This window comes from Panthera pardus, unplaced genomic scaffold (assembly GCF_024362965.1).
Source record: "Panthera pardus isolate Hobbes unplaced genomic scaffold, ASM2436296v1 HiC_scaffold_1, whole genome shotgun sequence".
Lineage (NCBI taxonomy): Eukaryota > Metazoa > Chordata > Mammalia > Carnivora > Felidae > Panthera > Panthera pardus.
The window spans coordinates 62,461,300-62,477,026 of NW_026526654.1; the positions used below are offsets into that span (position 1 = coordinate 62,461,300).

Consider the following 15,727-nt stretch of genomic DNA (forward strand, 5'->3'; position numbering starts at 1 on the left):
ACACATTTAAGGGGATCAATTCTATATCTTCATCTTCTACATATATGCTCTCTTTAAAATAAAAAATTCTATGGCCATCTTGATCATATCATGTAGAGAATTAAATTACTTTTAAAATGTGAGTAGCACTTTTCTTTATAAGAATTGAAGGTTGCCTTTTCAAATTTATCACTTACCAAGTAATATGTGGAGTTATACCTGTGTTCTTTTGAGTACCTACTATGTGTGAGGCCATACTTGGAATGTGAACTTCAGACCTTAGTGTTATAATATGCTTCTGAAACTTCTCCCCAAATGCTAACATTTATCACCATCTATTAAAATTATAAAATGTGTATTTATTTAAAAAACTGATAAATACTATATGACAATGACAAACCAAGCAAACTTAAGATATCTTTCAAGTAAGTTTTTGCTTTAGCAAAACAAATTTAATCAAAATAAGTGAATTGCTTTGACAGGCAGCAGTGGGGTAGTAGAAAGAAGACATTGGAGTCAGACCAATCAGGATTCAAATTCTAGTTCTTATCACTTATTAGCCACCTGATCTTGGGTAAGTAATACAATCCACCCAGGAGGATTGATGACAGAACACTTGGAAAGTACCTAGCACAGCATATGGCAGATATAAAGAGTGTAACTACACATCAGCCTTACCAGTTTGTTATCATTATTTCTGCTGTTAGGACTGAAAGTTCTTGCCTGTCTAACTTCTACCTGATCTTCAGGTCTTGAGTGTAGACGGTGTTTCTTGGAAATCCCCACCATGACCCTTTCTAAAAAGACCAGGTTAGGTGACCCTATTGCATGTTCCCTTTGAGCCTTGGATCTCCTCTATTTCAACCCTTAACACACTATATTCTAATTACTTATCTTAATATCTTTCTACATAGACTGTAAGATTTAAGAAGGTAGACCATATCTATCTGTCCCTCATCCAGTTCCCTGCATCTAATGGATATCTGGCACATAGAATGCATTTAATACATATTCTCTGAATAAATGAATGCATGAATAAAATGACAAAAATGCTAAAAGTTAAAAGTCAACACTGTGGCTTATAACACAACATATAGTATGTGGATTTCCAAATTTATTGGACCAGGGACCCCCCTTTTTTTTTTTAAACAGAGAATCTGGAACTATAGAATCCACTTCAGTAAATGTTGGGTTAGATTAAGGCTGACTCTACTAGATATAAGAAATCTTTTTTATTAATTTATAAGTGTTTATTAGAAAGTACAGTCATATTGAGAAGTACACTTGCAGTTGACTAGTCAAGGGAGTATGGAAGACCTTGTTTACATCCATCATGGACTCCAACTGAGTTGAATTTAGACTTATTGTAGTGAGTAACTCCTCCATCAGTGTCCTCACCTACCAGGGCTTGAACAGGTACGTTGGCAATACAATTATTGACATTTATAATTTCTAGACTTCCTAACTTATCTGCACCTAGCTTGAAAGGCTTTTCCCTCTAATTTGACTAAACGGCAAGTGGCTTCTTGAGCTAATTCCCTGGAGTCTGGTCTATTGCTCTTCCTGACCTCTATTCCAAGCTCCCACCCCAATGATTCTGGCTCTCATGGGTCTGATACCTGCCTTATTATCTACTGCTTCCTATAGCCCAAGCACTAACACTTTACAAAGAATCAGATACTACTTTTAATGTTGGCTAAAATTCAAATTCAGATGTGTTTGAAATAAAGCCTTGAGGATGTTAAGAAAAGTGAAAACAAAACATACGGTGACAATTTATTGGTGCTTATCCACTTTTAGTATGAACACAATGTTTCTTATGCAGTGTAATGATATCTAGTCATATGTCCATTTTCTCTATTCCTGGGTCTTACAAGTTTCCTATAGGACATACTTCATGCTATCTTCTGCTAAAAAATTAATTTTTAGAGTTTTAAGCAAACAAGAACACAGTTTAACTAATTTCCCTTAAATTCGTTGTTAATATTCTAGCAATGCAGAAGGGGGGTTGGGTGAGGAAGAGAAAGAGTGTGTTCACACAGATTTTTATAGCTATATAATGAATTTCTCACTTCATTTGTCACATATTTAATGGGCAACAACATGACACCTTCAAGCACCAAAATGGAAAAAGGAACTCTTGTATCATTGTCAGTGGGAAGGAAATTCAAGCTGAATTCCAATTTTAAAAAGGCAAATGAAATTGTTCTATAACACTTGAATTCTGATAAGATACAACTTGCCAAATTAGATTTATCAAAAGACTTTTGTGCTAGAATTAAAAACCAAAGGTTTGAGGGAACATGCACAAATCAGATGATTTCTAAAAAGGATTACAAATGAGAATAAACACAAATGGAAATCATGGCTTTCAGTGGAGTAGTCTGTGAGAAAGAGGAATTTATAGAAAAAAGGTGGTTTTGTTCTGTTCTTTTTATTGATCTTTCATCATATACATCAAAGGAAAAGCAGAAGTTAGTATAATGTGTAAAATGATACGCTATTAAAAAATGGATTGGCTTATATGTCAGTTAAGTTTCACTGGTGATGTAAGGGTGGCAAATAACCTACTATCCTTGCATAGTACTTAATACAATAAGAGAAAGCTGGTTTTTCAAGGTATCTTACAATATCATAAATTTCAACTTAGTGAAGTGATAAGCATTATTGTCACAAGCAGCATATGAATTGACTCTTAAAGCCAATATAATGATTATTTTTCTGAAAAGTTGATTAAAATCATTGCTCTGTGTTTAGGAGCATCTTGGATCAAAAGATATTAGTTCTCCACACAAATAGGCAATAACCCTAAGAGAGTATTTTATTTGCTACAATTTCAATTCTATTACAATTTGTTCCTCTCAAGAACATCTCTGAAATATAAGCTTATAAAAGTTTAAATAGAACTAGTAATTTCAACAATAGAGAAGAGAAGGGAATTTAAAACACATCTAAATCACATTTTCTTAGCCTACAGTTTAATTTAAAAAATGGTTTTCAGTACATAACTATTATCTGTAATGCTTGAATTAATTAGAATGTTTAGCTAATCGCTGACATAAATGTTCTCACTTCTCACTATCTTGCAAACTAAAGTTTTCTATCAATTAAAGCCTGTGTAGATAAAGGAGCTACTCAAAGGAATATGGTGCTAAACTCTATTCTTTTTTTAACTCTGTGATTAAAAAATTTTTTTTTAATGTTTATTTATTTTTGAGAGAGAGACAGAGCATGAGCAGGGTAGGGGTGCAGAGAGAGAGGGAGACACAGAATCTGACGTAGGCTCCAGGCTGTGAGCTGTCAGCACAGTGCCCAATGCGGGGCTCAAACCCACTATCTGTGAGATCATGACCTGAGCCTAAGTCAGATGCTTAACTGACTGAGTCACCTTAGAGTCCCCTTAATCCTGTAATTTTAAAGTTTTTTTTAAATAGAGTTATTAATGTCTTGATAGTAATTTAAAATCATTCTACATGCAATAAAAATAATTAAGTTGTATAAAGACTAGGTTTTTGTCAAAATAAGGAAAGAAAATTGGCCTCTGGAGAGCAAGCACAATCTGTTCTTGAAATGTTGCTTGTAAAGGTACATTAAGCTAATATCTGCTAATTTACTGAAGAGCAAATGATCTCAAAATAGTGATGTTTATTTTAAAAATGATATTTTAGTAAGCTGTGTTTAAATTGGCTTATGGTTAGCTTTCTTTTAGAAACGCAATAGTAGTTAAACATAAGAGTGAAAGAAGAAAGACGACATATAAGAGTTTCAAATAGCTAACAAAAATTATCTCTAACTTTATGGTTCATTAAATAAAATTGGCTGTAGGAATAGACTAGTCATTAATAGAAGTCAAACGTGGGAAAGGAAAGCTGGACCATGGCACATAGGAGACACTTAACAAATATTTGACAAATATTTCTAAATGAGGGAAGGTCCTGAAAATAGAAGTAAATAGTAATTTCTGCCAATAAGAGATAAGCATAACATTACCCATTGAGAAGTAACGCTGCTGAATGATATTGCCAAGTGGAAAAGAGTTCATGGCATCATCAAGAATATCATTTCCAAAGGCTTATTTTAACTATCAATGAAATGAAGGTAAGGGGCACTGATAATTTTCAAAAATAAAACAGAGTGCTACTTAGACATAGCTGAGGCAAACAAACGTTAAGTTGTAAACAATGTGTACAAGCGGTCTGGGCTCTCTCTTGAATAGCAACACACCCTTTCTTACTCTTGCTTGTAAAAGGCAAATGTATTTCTGCCATGTTGGAAGAGAAACTTCTCAAGGACGTCAAACAGAAAGGGCCACTAATATAAGCAGTGTTACCATACAATACAAAAAAAGGAAGACACAAATTAACTGTGATTATTGCAGTGTTTGTTAAAAACCACCACTGGCCTGACTCTGAGTCCAGATTTGGACGTTGGTCAATCACTTCACCTCTTGAAGCTCAAGATTACTCGTGTCTAAAGAGGGAATTAAAAGAGAATAAATGAGGGAGCAGAGTAGAGTAAAAAGCAAGGAAGATAAAGTGGAGACAGAAAGAATATTATTGTTATATGTGCTTTGAATGCTTTGAGGGAAAAGTCTTTTTAATAAGATAAGCAAAATATTATTTCTGCCAAAGTGACTGAAAAGACTCCAGCTCTTAAAATAGCTGTTTTGGAGGACAAATAGTTTATTTAGCAGTCAATCACTCATCACTAATGTGTCCAGATGCAAAAAATCCTAACAAACCATAAAAGAAAGGAAGACATTAGGGGGATAATATTTATGGAAGGAAGTCTACTGTGATGCAACACTGTTCTCTTCAGGGGTAGCTTCTTACTGGGAACAACAGGTAGAAAATAGCCACAGCAAAGTAGTCATCTGATGGAAGCTAAACATTTCAAAATATGCTTAGTTTTCAAAATCTACTTCCCTCCCCACATCTCCTAGCACTGTATTAACACTTATTTAAAAAGAAACTCCTCTAATATTCAAAGCCATGCTGATAATCAAATCTCTTAACAAAATCTGAAAGATGTGAGTTGTCTAATCTTTAAAAATAAATCTACTAAAATGATATACTTAAAAACTGGATCTTTTGTCTTTCCTCTGAAAGCTAGGTTTCTGGCTTGGTAAATCTTAGGAACTCAAGATGACCTAATTTCTTTGTGGGAACTTCATTTCCTCTTTTCCAGACCCCAAAAGAAAAACAGTATGCAGGTCCTTTATTACCCTTTGCTCCTAACATTAAACAATGCATTTTCTAATCAGTTCTAAAAAAGGAATAGAAGAACAAAAATGCAGATTAAATGCAAAACTAATGAGTGGGCAAAGATGTACACACAGATGAAACCAGAGCGCGAGGCTGGGGAACACTGTGTCCACTGAGTAAAGCTTTATCAGAAAATACAGTAATGAGTAGTTTATAGTTTTTAAAAGTCTCATTAATTGGGTCACAACAGAAAACCATGAGAGAGTCAAAAATTAATGTGAATATCTTTTCATATCAGGATATTATCTACTCTTTTATTCAATAAATTTGTATTCAGCATTTATTCATGGGCATTGCTTTGGATGCTGAAGTATCTGTGAACAAAATAGGTAGACATTCCTTCCCCTGATGAGCTTAAACTCATAATATACTTAAGCGAACCTAACTCATCATACTAATAATGTACCATCTTTGGTACAGTATGAACTAGATCTTGCATGAGATTAAATATCGAAAGATATTTTACCAGAGGCAATTCAAAGAGAGAGAGAGAGAGAGAGAGAGAGAGAGAGCACGCGCTGGAGGGGCAGAGGGAGAGAAGGAGAATCTTAAGCAGGCTCCACACTCAGTGTGAAACCCGACGACGTGGGGCTGGGTCTCAGGACCCTGAGATCATGACCTGAGCTGAAATCAAGAATCAGACACCTCACCAACTGACCCACCCAGGCACCCCTGAAATACCTATTTTTGATCACTAAGACAAATGAGAAATAGCCTGCTGCTAAGGAAATCCATCAGAGGACTTAAGTCCACCAACTCTCCGTGAGACCGGCTTAGCACGTCTCTCATGGTTAACAACCCTAAATACATTTTCCGTGTAACACTTATTGCCTAAAACTCACTATGTAAGTTGCATTTTACATATATCATAATATTATTTGGTATATTATAATCATGAATTATTTTTATCCTCATTTCTGACTGTTCATCAACTTGAAAAAACTCACAATGCTCAGTGTTAAATTTATCACACTTCAACTACTCAAGTCAAATAGAAAATAGTATGTAAATAAGCATATTTGGAGAACTCTTCAAGGAGAGCCATGTTTAAATTTTCTGTAATGTACCTATTTTATTAAGTTTTTATGATAGATTTTCTTAAAGGAAGACACTACTGAATCATAAGAAAAATGAGATATATAACATTCAGAAGCAAAAGTTAAAGAGTTCATTCGTTTCAGTCACAGTCATTTTCCAGCATTATTTGAATGGCAGAGAAGGAACAAACACCTCCAAGGACTTAGAGGTCAGGGGACTGGAGCAGAGCTCTAAGCTCTTCTTCTTCTTCTTCTTCTTCTTTTTTTTTTTTTTTTTTGCGATCTTATGTTTTATCCTAAAATTTGCTAGGGATTTTGAAAGCTATTCCATAACATACCTAGGTATTTCAATACCAAAATGTTTCAGTCACCAGTAGGAAGACAGCAACAAGGAGCTGAGCCAACACCCGCAGGAAACAGGGTTGAGCTGAAGACAGTGGACACTGCAGAGAAAGTTCTGCCCCTGGCCACTTTGGCTCTTCTGGTATCTATCATATTTCTTGAATCCAAATTCAAATAAATGAACGATAACTTGTTTCTCACTTCTATCCTTCCACTTGAACTAACTGCTCGAAAGGACTTTATACTTAAGAAACTTTTTAGTTGTTCCTATGACTGTCCTTCACTGTGAGGACAAGGCATACCATCTATACACAAGGGGGTATCACCTATATATCTAGTGCCTGTCACCACACCTCATACCTTCTAGGCATGCAATCAATGTTCACTCAAAGAATGAATGAGGCAAGAGTGTGTTAAACAAATATTACATATTTCCAATGTATAAGGCAGACTTTTAGGTATGACGATTATAAAAGATCAGAGATTCTGTTCTCAGGAAGCACACATGACAGAAAGATAGATGTAAAACAAATATAATCCATGTCAGAGGGTGATAAGGGCAATAATAGAAATTAAATCAAAAGTTCAGTGAGAACACAGAGGAGAAGGCAATTAATTCTGAGTAAAGAGAACAGAGTGTTGATGATTCAATATGATTTTAATTGATAGGTATGGGTAGAAAATGCTTCCAGACAGAGAAACAGACAAACATGTAGAAGGTCAAGATACAAGAGAAATTTGAGGGAACAAGAGTATGTCTAGAATATAGTTGCACAGAAGGCAGTCGAGCTGGCCAGGTGAGGTGAGCCAGAGTGCACAGTTTTCTTAAATATCATGCTCAAGAGGCTGATTTTCATTTCATGGAAATGAAGAACCAATCACCTGTTCATTTCCGAGAGAGGACTCTCTAAGCAGATGTCTCAAAGATGGGTGGGAAGGAAGAGATATTACATTTATTCATTTGTTTAACAAATGTTTATCAAACACCCACCATGTTCCAGACGTTGTGCTGGAAGGAGGCAGTTCAAAGACCCATCCTTGCCCTCAGGGAGAGCTCACTGATCAGCCAGGGAGACAGAAGTGGGAACACGTAATTGTGATAAAGAATGACATGTACAATAGCGGAGACTGTTCTAGGTCAGTAGCTCTAAATATACTATCAAAGTTTTTTCTGAGAAGATACACTGTAAAATATATGAAAACAGTAACAAAAACTGAGCCAACTATGGAAAACAATATCTAAAAAATGCTCTTGGACTTTATTTGTTGATAATACAAACAACTTTCATTCTTATTAAAAATTAAAGGACGTTTTTGGGGGCGCCTGGGTGGCTCAGTCAGTTGAGCGTCTGACTTTGGCTTAGGTCATGATCTCACAGTTCGTGAGTTCGAACCCCACGTCGAGCTCTGTGCTGACAGCTCAGAGCCTGAAGCCTGCTTCGGATTCTGTGTCTCCCTCTCTCTCTGCCCCTTCCCCACTCATACTCTGTCTCTGTCTCTCAAAAATGAATAAACGTTAACAAATAAAATAAAATAAAATAAAATAAAATAAAATAAAATACATGTTTGGGAGAACAACGTGGTTGATATACTTTATTATTATTTGTGTGATTAAAAGGTCTAGTCCTAAGTTCAGTTTATTTCAATGCCTGCTTTAATGGTTATTATAGCTGAAAAAGAGCTCACAAAGACATACAGATCCAAATAGAAATGCAGCATTCACTGCACCCCTATAGCACGACATACACTTTTCACTCATTTATCAAACATACAAAGGATTTTAATACTATTAGCCTTGGGAATTTCCATCCTTCCTGAAGTCTATCAGTGGTTTGGCAAACAAATCAGTGCCACATTTTATATTTTGAACCAATGGGTTCAAACATCATTGAAAATCTTCATTTATAAGGCTTTTAATCATTTGAGGAAATTGTATTTCAAACTGTTTTAGCGCATAGAAGAGACCTTTTAGGACCGTATGATCTATTTCTACATTTCAGCACTCTGACACCGAACGTGGGTTTTCCAGACCCGACAATCTCTAAGTTTCTGCATACACCAGCTGGCTGTCTACAAGGTAATTCAATTCTGACACTAACTACACGGTGGAGCTAGCACAGATCCCAGTGGGTAAGGGCTCTGTTTCACAAGACTGTCCCCACTTCACTCACCAATTCCAAGTCTCAGGCCTCCCCTACTTTTGACAGACCAGCTCTGAGTCAGGGGTTTCCACGATCCCCTCCTCGGGATCCATAATCTGCTAGAACAGCTCACAGAACGCAGGAAGGCACTTTATGTACTACTCCTGATTTATTACAAAGGCTACAACTTAGGAACAGCCAAAAGGAAGAGATACAGAAGGCAAGTAATGGGGCGTGAGGGGCTGTGCATTGAGAGGACCAATGTCCTCTCTGGTCACAGCACCCTCCCAGTACTTCAGCGTATTTGCTAACCCAGAAGCCCTGCAAACCCCACTGTTTGGGATTTTTACAGAGGTTCCATTAAGTGGACACAATTGATTAAATCATGGGCCATTGGCGATTAACTTAATCTTCAGTACCCCTCCTTTCCTCTCCCCAGAGCTAGGGAGCAGGGCTGAAAGTTCCAACCCTCCAATCACATGGTTTCCTGAGGAAATGGGGGGGGGGCAGTCTGAAGCTATCCAGGGCCCCAAGAGTTACCTTATTTGCATAAAAAAAGAGTCTTCTCACTCCAGAGATTACAAGGGTTTTAGAACTGGGAAAGAAGATCAGTGTCATAACAGAAAGATAACCCTTATTTCTCAGGAAATTACAGGGGTTTTAGAAGCTCTTGTGGCAGAAATGAGAATGAAGATGAAATATATTTTTCTTATTACATCACAATATTACAGGGTGATATGTATTATTTTCAGCAACAAAAAAGCCTAGCAACTGAAACACTTATAAACATCTGATTTTAAAATGCTCTCTCCAGAGATTTTTTAAAGTAATTATTTTCTACTTTACTGTTAGAGCATGACCTTTACCTTGAAGGACCAAATTAAATGTTTTTTTTTTTTTTTTTTTCATTTTTAAAATATTTGTTTATGGGGCATCTCTCTGACAGTCGTTTAACACACATCAACAAGCTGACCTCTTGACTTTGTAAGAGACGAATGTGTAGGTTTGGCAGATCCTTGAAATACTTTACGATAAAATTTTAAGTGAGACTGTAGTATAAAAGATTTTCATTGTTAGTTCCTATCTCATAACAAGATATTGAAATAATTCTGGCTTTAGTTTACTTTTTTTTAAATTTAAGTTTATTTTTGAGAGAGAAACAGAGAGAGCGAGTGGGGAAGGGACACAGAGCGAGGGAGAAAGAGAATCTCAAGCAGGCTCTGCACAGTCAGCACCGAGTCTGACATGGGGCTTGAACTCACAAACCTCAAGATCATGATCTGAGCTGAAACCAAGAGTGGATGCTTAACTGACTGAGCCACCAGAGTGCCCCATGGCTTTATTTTAAAAGTCTTGGTTTTAAATATGGTATCAAGCTGGTGTCATCCTGTAGGACTTCGTGTAAGTCCACTTTCAACTTCTCTGCAGCAATGTTTTGTTTTGAATCATTATGAAGAGAATATTATTCATGTGTGGTGTCCTCTGTAACCTTACTCCAGAGTCTTTTCTCTTTTCAATCAAATCAGATGCACCATCTGATGGTTTTACTTACATAATTTTCTGTCGGTTTCATTTCATTTATGCTTATATTGTTAATACTATTTTCAAACTGGAGTTCTTTTTCAAGAATCTTTAAAACCACTGTCCATTATGCGAGGGCTAGCTTAGTTAAAAGTAGGTTAAGTAAGACTTTCCCAGGCAGAGTTGATGAGAAAGGCACTCCAGGCTATAAGAGCTGCACGTGATACTCAGGAATCATAAGCAGTTCATTTGGCTTAAGCATAAGTATGTGGGAGAAAAAGGCTGGAAGTAAGACCAGTGAAGCAGATGAGGCTCAAACTAAGGAGTACAGACTGGATGCTGTTGGCAATGGGAGTCATTAGAGGGTTCTGAGCAGGACAATAAGTTATCAACTTCATTGGCTGGAACAATGGGAAACATAAGAAAGATAGACTGGAGGCTGAGTTCTTAGCCAGGAGACTACCACAATAATCTAAGCAAGAGAAGAGGAATGGAATTATGGCCCAGAGAAGGAGGGAAGGAGATACTATATCTATTAGAAGGATGGAATTGAAAGGACTTGTTTACAACTCTGGAGTGCAGGAAAATAAACGAATGTAATAGTCCGGGCATGGCCTGTGGCTGTGGGAAAGGAAAAGAGGAAGATATTTAGGAGACCTTAAAAAATGAAGACATGATTTCATAATGAATGACTGTCAAGGTGAAGAGTAGGGAAAGACAAAAGGTACCGGGCTTACAGGCCAGGTGACTGGATACAGGGCTCTGTAAGCACGGAGAGGAAACATCTATTCTTTCCTTCACCAATTCCATAATTGACACCTGCCATGAACCAGGTCTAGAAAGGGGGCTGGAGAACATTGAAAAAGAAGAGTTGGTAAGAAGAGATGGATATTTTGGATTTGAAATGCCCCAGAGATACTTACGTGGATATTTGTAAAAGAAAAATGCAGATCTAAAGCTAAGAATAGAAGAAGGGGCAGAAGATGTGGCTCTCACCTATATATGGATAGAAGATGATACAGACTTATAGATAGGAGGTTTAATTTTAACTGGCTCCTTACCACATACCAGGCACTGTCCTAGTTACATGTGACATATATCATTTAATCCTTATAATAACTCTCTGATAAACTTTGGGCTCAAAGAAGTTACCCAAACTCATGCTTTCCTTCAAAAATGTGAGGCTTCCATTTTATTTTAGCCCAGTTGTATAACAAATGGTTTCTGATTTTTGACACAAGGCATTCCTAAAAACTGTATCTGAGAACATACTCATAGCCTGGACTGTAGCATTATTGTCATTTAACCAGTTATGAGCAGAAACCGGTAAAAAGTGCTACTAGTTCCAGTGATGCAGCAGCAGAACTGAAGTCCTCGGTGGAAAATGATATTCAATTATATGCAGCTGCCCCTGAAGGTTGGTTAAAAATAAAACAAAACCCTCACATTCAGAATGCGTGTGTGTATATAATACAGAAGACACCTTTGTTGGTACGGAGTGCAAAGCTTGTAGTCCTGTCCCTTGCTTTATTCAGTTTCACTTGGCTATAGGCTCAGCCCTGCTCAGTTCCTGACTTCCTATTCTAATCAGGGGATAAGACACATGACTCACTGGTATTGTCCATAGAGGTTATAAATCTCATATTTGGGGATTTATAACAAGTTGCATATACTTCTGCCTCTGTTCTCTCCATTTTCTGATTATCACACCAATACTCCCCTTGGTATCTGTATCCCTGGTACCCTATTTCCTCTCATCCTATCACCCTGGGTCAGACCCTAGCTAGGCCTGGGACCTCAGGCTGTTGGCTGGAGTGTTATTCCAACCTATCACTAGCCCATGTTCTCACAGCTCACGGTCATCTGCAATCTTTTATGGATTCATCTTACACTGGGTCAATTCATCCACTGAATCTCTAGAACAGACAAAGCTACTGAAATGCTGGAATGTCTTATTGCAAATTCCACCACAATTATGAAGATGGTCATTGCTGCCAAGCTTACCCATTCACTCCTTATCACATCAGCCTTTAAAACATTTTCACATAATTTCCTTCACAGCATTGATACTTCCCTGTTTATTGTGTTATTTACTGCATGTTTCCTCATTACCACTAGAAAGCTTCATGACAGAAATGACCTCAGCTGTCTTGTTCAATGCTGTATTTCTCAAGGCCTAGAACAGTGCTATGGACTGTGCTGTCCCTCAGAAAAGGTTCCTTACAGTATATGCCATTGGCACCCTGCACAGATCTCCTTTACCACCAAATACACCTGGCCCCCGGCTACTGCAGCATGACTTCTGACAACTCATAGCTGCACCCTTCTCCAAAGAACTGCCCTCCACCACTGGGGAGCTACTCTGCCCAGAAATGCCTGGGAGTTAGAGGGTCCCCCTTAACCTCCCCTAGGGGACAGCCTGTAACCAATGACTTACTGATATGGGGGCAAAAAAGGCTGGCCCATCTTGCTTCCAAATGGGATAGCTGAGCAGTACCATTCATGCTCCAGAGCTCTCTGGCTGAGGCCAGATGGTCTAAAACCTCTCTTTTCCACAGCTGTATCCTACCTAACTCCTTGGCCTCCCTGCAAGTTTTACCTCAAAGCTCTCCCTCTAAAATTACTTACACAAACATTTCCATCTCTGGCTCTGGTTCTAGAATACCTAGCCTAGATATTTGTTGATGGCCTGAAGACATGAATGATGTAAAAATGCAAACAACAATTCTTAGATTTTTCTAGCGATGTTCTTCGTTCTTCCTGTATGAAATATTATAGTTACATCTCAGTTAATAGAAATTACTTAATGGAGCTGTGAAGTGAGCAATCCCAGTGAGACACACAAATCGGCTTACTTAATCTAAACATGTCATGCCAGCCCCGTCTGCTCATGTTGTCACTGTTGGCATCATCTGGAGTGTCTGGCCACAGCAATACCTGCCTTCCTTATGAGGAGCCGCGCTTTATGAAGCATTTTAGATTTTAATAAGTAAAAAGACTGGTGAGAAGTATAAGGCACCAGCTCAAGATACTTCTTCACTCTCCCTGCTTCTCAGGGTGCTGTGAGAAACCAGCCACTGATGCTAGCTGGAGAGGCCCAAAGAGAGAAGAGCAGATTAAGTGGTTAGGATGTGATGGTAAGCATGTTCAGAGAATCTGATATTGAAACAACTGTAAGTTTGAGTTGATTTTTATTACAGCTAAGGACTGAAACTTTTTTTGATCTCTCTCCCATCAGAGTATCACTAATTCTATAATGGAAGTCAGTGTGAGATAATAATTCTCATAACAAAAATGTCTTTTACAAGTTAAAAGAAAAACACCCACAAAGGGTTGGAAGGTTATAGACTAAACTGACATTAGTGATTGACTTGAAGAAGGGGAGATAGGATTGGGGTGGTGGCTGAAGGGGACTTTAGCTCTAATCACAGTGTTTTATTTCTGTAAAAGGAAGAGTAGAATCAAATTTGAGAAAAATATTAACAGTTGTTAAATCTCAGGGGTAAGTTTGGGTAGGTGTTACATAGTTCTATTTACATTTTTTGGATTTTTAAAGTTTTTCTCAATCTAAAAAAAGTACATAACACTTGAAAGGAATGTAGCTCTTCTCTAATGGCAAGGGATGGAACAGAACTAAGAAAAAATGCACAAGGCACTGGTGGTTCTCAAGCTTATTTAGCTTGGGACTTAGGAAGTAGAAATGAAAGCTCCTCCTTCTTTCCAGTCTTCTCTTCCAAAATAGCCTAGAGCATGCTGGTCGCTGATTCTCCTAGTTTCAGGGGTGTCTGTGCAGCTTGGACTCAGCCACCTCTCTAACCCTCAATCTGCGGCGGGAGCACGAGAGGTCAGAAGCAGTGTCGGCCCAGGAGGGACATCACGTAAAAGGCCACGAGAATTAATTTGGTTAATGTTTTTATGAATTACCTGGGTGATGGTTGATGATACACCCCAGGGGAGGTGTGATGAGGAGGCAAAGTCAGTTTAATAATCTGGAAAAGTGGTCAAGAAAACAGAAAAAGAAATTTCATTAAGAGATTACTATTGAAAAAATGGAAAAATATGGAAAACTGGCCGAAGGAAAGAACTTGGGGTCAAGTTGAGCAAGGATTAGAAATAGGATGGTAGAAGTAAAAAAATCAAGCTAGTATATACATGGATTAGAAAGTAAGAAAGTAAGACTAGAAAGTAAGACTTATATGACAGTTTTCCACATGGCTGGTACTTTAGTAAGGAATTTACTAAAACACTATCATCCCTAAAATACTATTTGATTAGCACAACAAAGTCAAGAAGCAACATGGTGCAGTGATTAGAACACATGGCTGACCCCAGACTGTAAGAAGCCCGCTCTGTAACCTCAGCCAAGTTATTTAACTTCTCTGTGCCTCGGTGTCCTCACTGGCAAAACAGAGATGGGAATAGTACTGATCTTGTAGAGTTGCAGTGGGCAGAAATGAGTTACAATCTGAAAAGAGTTTACAGCAATGCTCAGTACAGAGTAGCTGCTATGTACATATTTGTTAAATAAAGAAACCAAAATAATATGGAAATATAAGTGGATTTGAAGATCATCCGGAAAAGAGTAAAAAATTATTACAAGCCTAAAGATCTACATGGAAAGGTTGGAGGGACTGACATAAATCCTTTAGTGAAAAAGAGGCAGCAGAAGGCATTCTTAGTGGGAGAACTACTGTCCAACTGCTGATAAAATAGCAGCTTCTAAAATAGATTTTCAAATTCATAATGGGTAGGGTGAGACAGGAGTATCTCAGAAGGTTTTGCGTAGCAGCTGACACGTGACGTGCCTCCAATTCTCTAATGCTCTTATCAGTGCTAAGGATGGCTTGATGGCTCAAAAATAATTTTTTCTATGAGACTTAGAAAAGCTTTCAGTTCTTCTATTTTCTGTCGATACATCTATTTTCCCTCTGGGACTTTGTGAATTTCTAAATTTATGCTGTCATATTCAGTTTTCTTCAGCCTGAGGATAAGTCTTACATGTTCAATTATGCTGTGCCCGTATCTTCCTCTTGGCAACAACTCTTGCATCTATGCACATACAACCCATGCCATACCACGCTGCCTCTCTCACCTCCTGGCTTTTAGATAGCATGTTTTTAATAACCATGATGTCCCATGCTCTGCTCTACACTTAGAAAACTCCTACTTCTCCCTTCACACTCAGTTTGAGTGCCACCTTCTCCAGACACCTTCCCATATCACACACGGGTACACAGACTGTTGGGCACCTCTCTTCAAGGTTCCCACAGAACCTGCAAGTGCCTTTTTCATAGCTTATATTCAATACTATATGGCAAATGTTGTAGTCTTACCCACTGACAAGCAAGCAAGCTCCTTTAGGTCAAGATCAGTATCATCATCTATAGGGCATCAGTGCTAAGACAGCCACTGACAAGCAGTAAGAATCTAATAAATACATATT

The 15,727-nt window shown here is 37.8% G+C and overlaps 1 protein-coding gene across 1 annotated transcript in view; it reads right to left on the minus strand.

Annotated features, from left to right (window-relative positions):
• VWA8 (von Willebrand factor A domain containing 8) overlaps window positions 1-15,727 on the minus strand; it is a 363,559-nt gene that overhangs the window by 153,739 nt on the left and 194,093 nt on the right. The gene's annotated exons all lie outside the window — the stretch shown is intronic.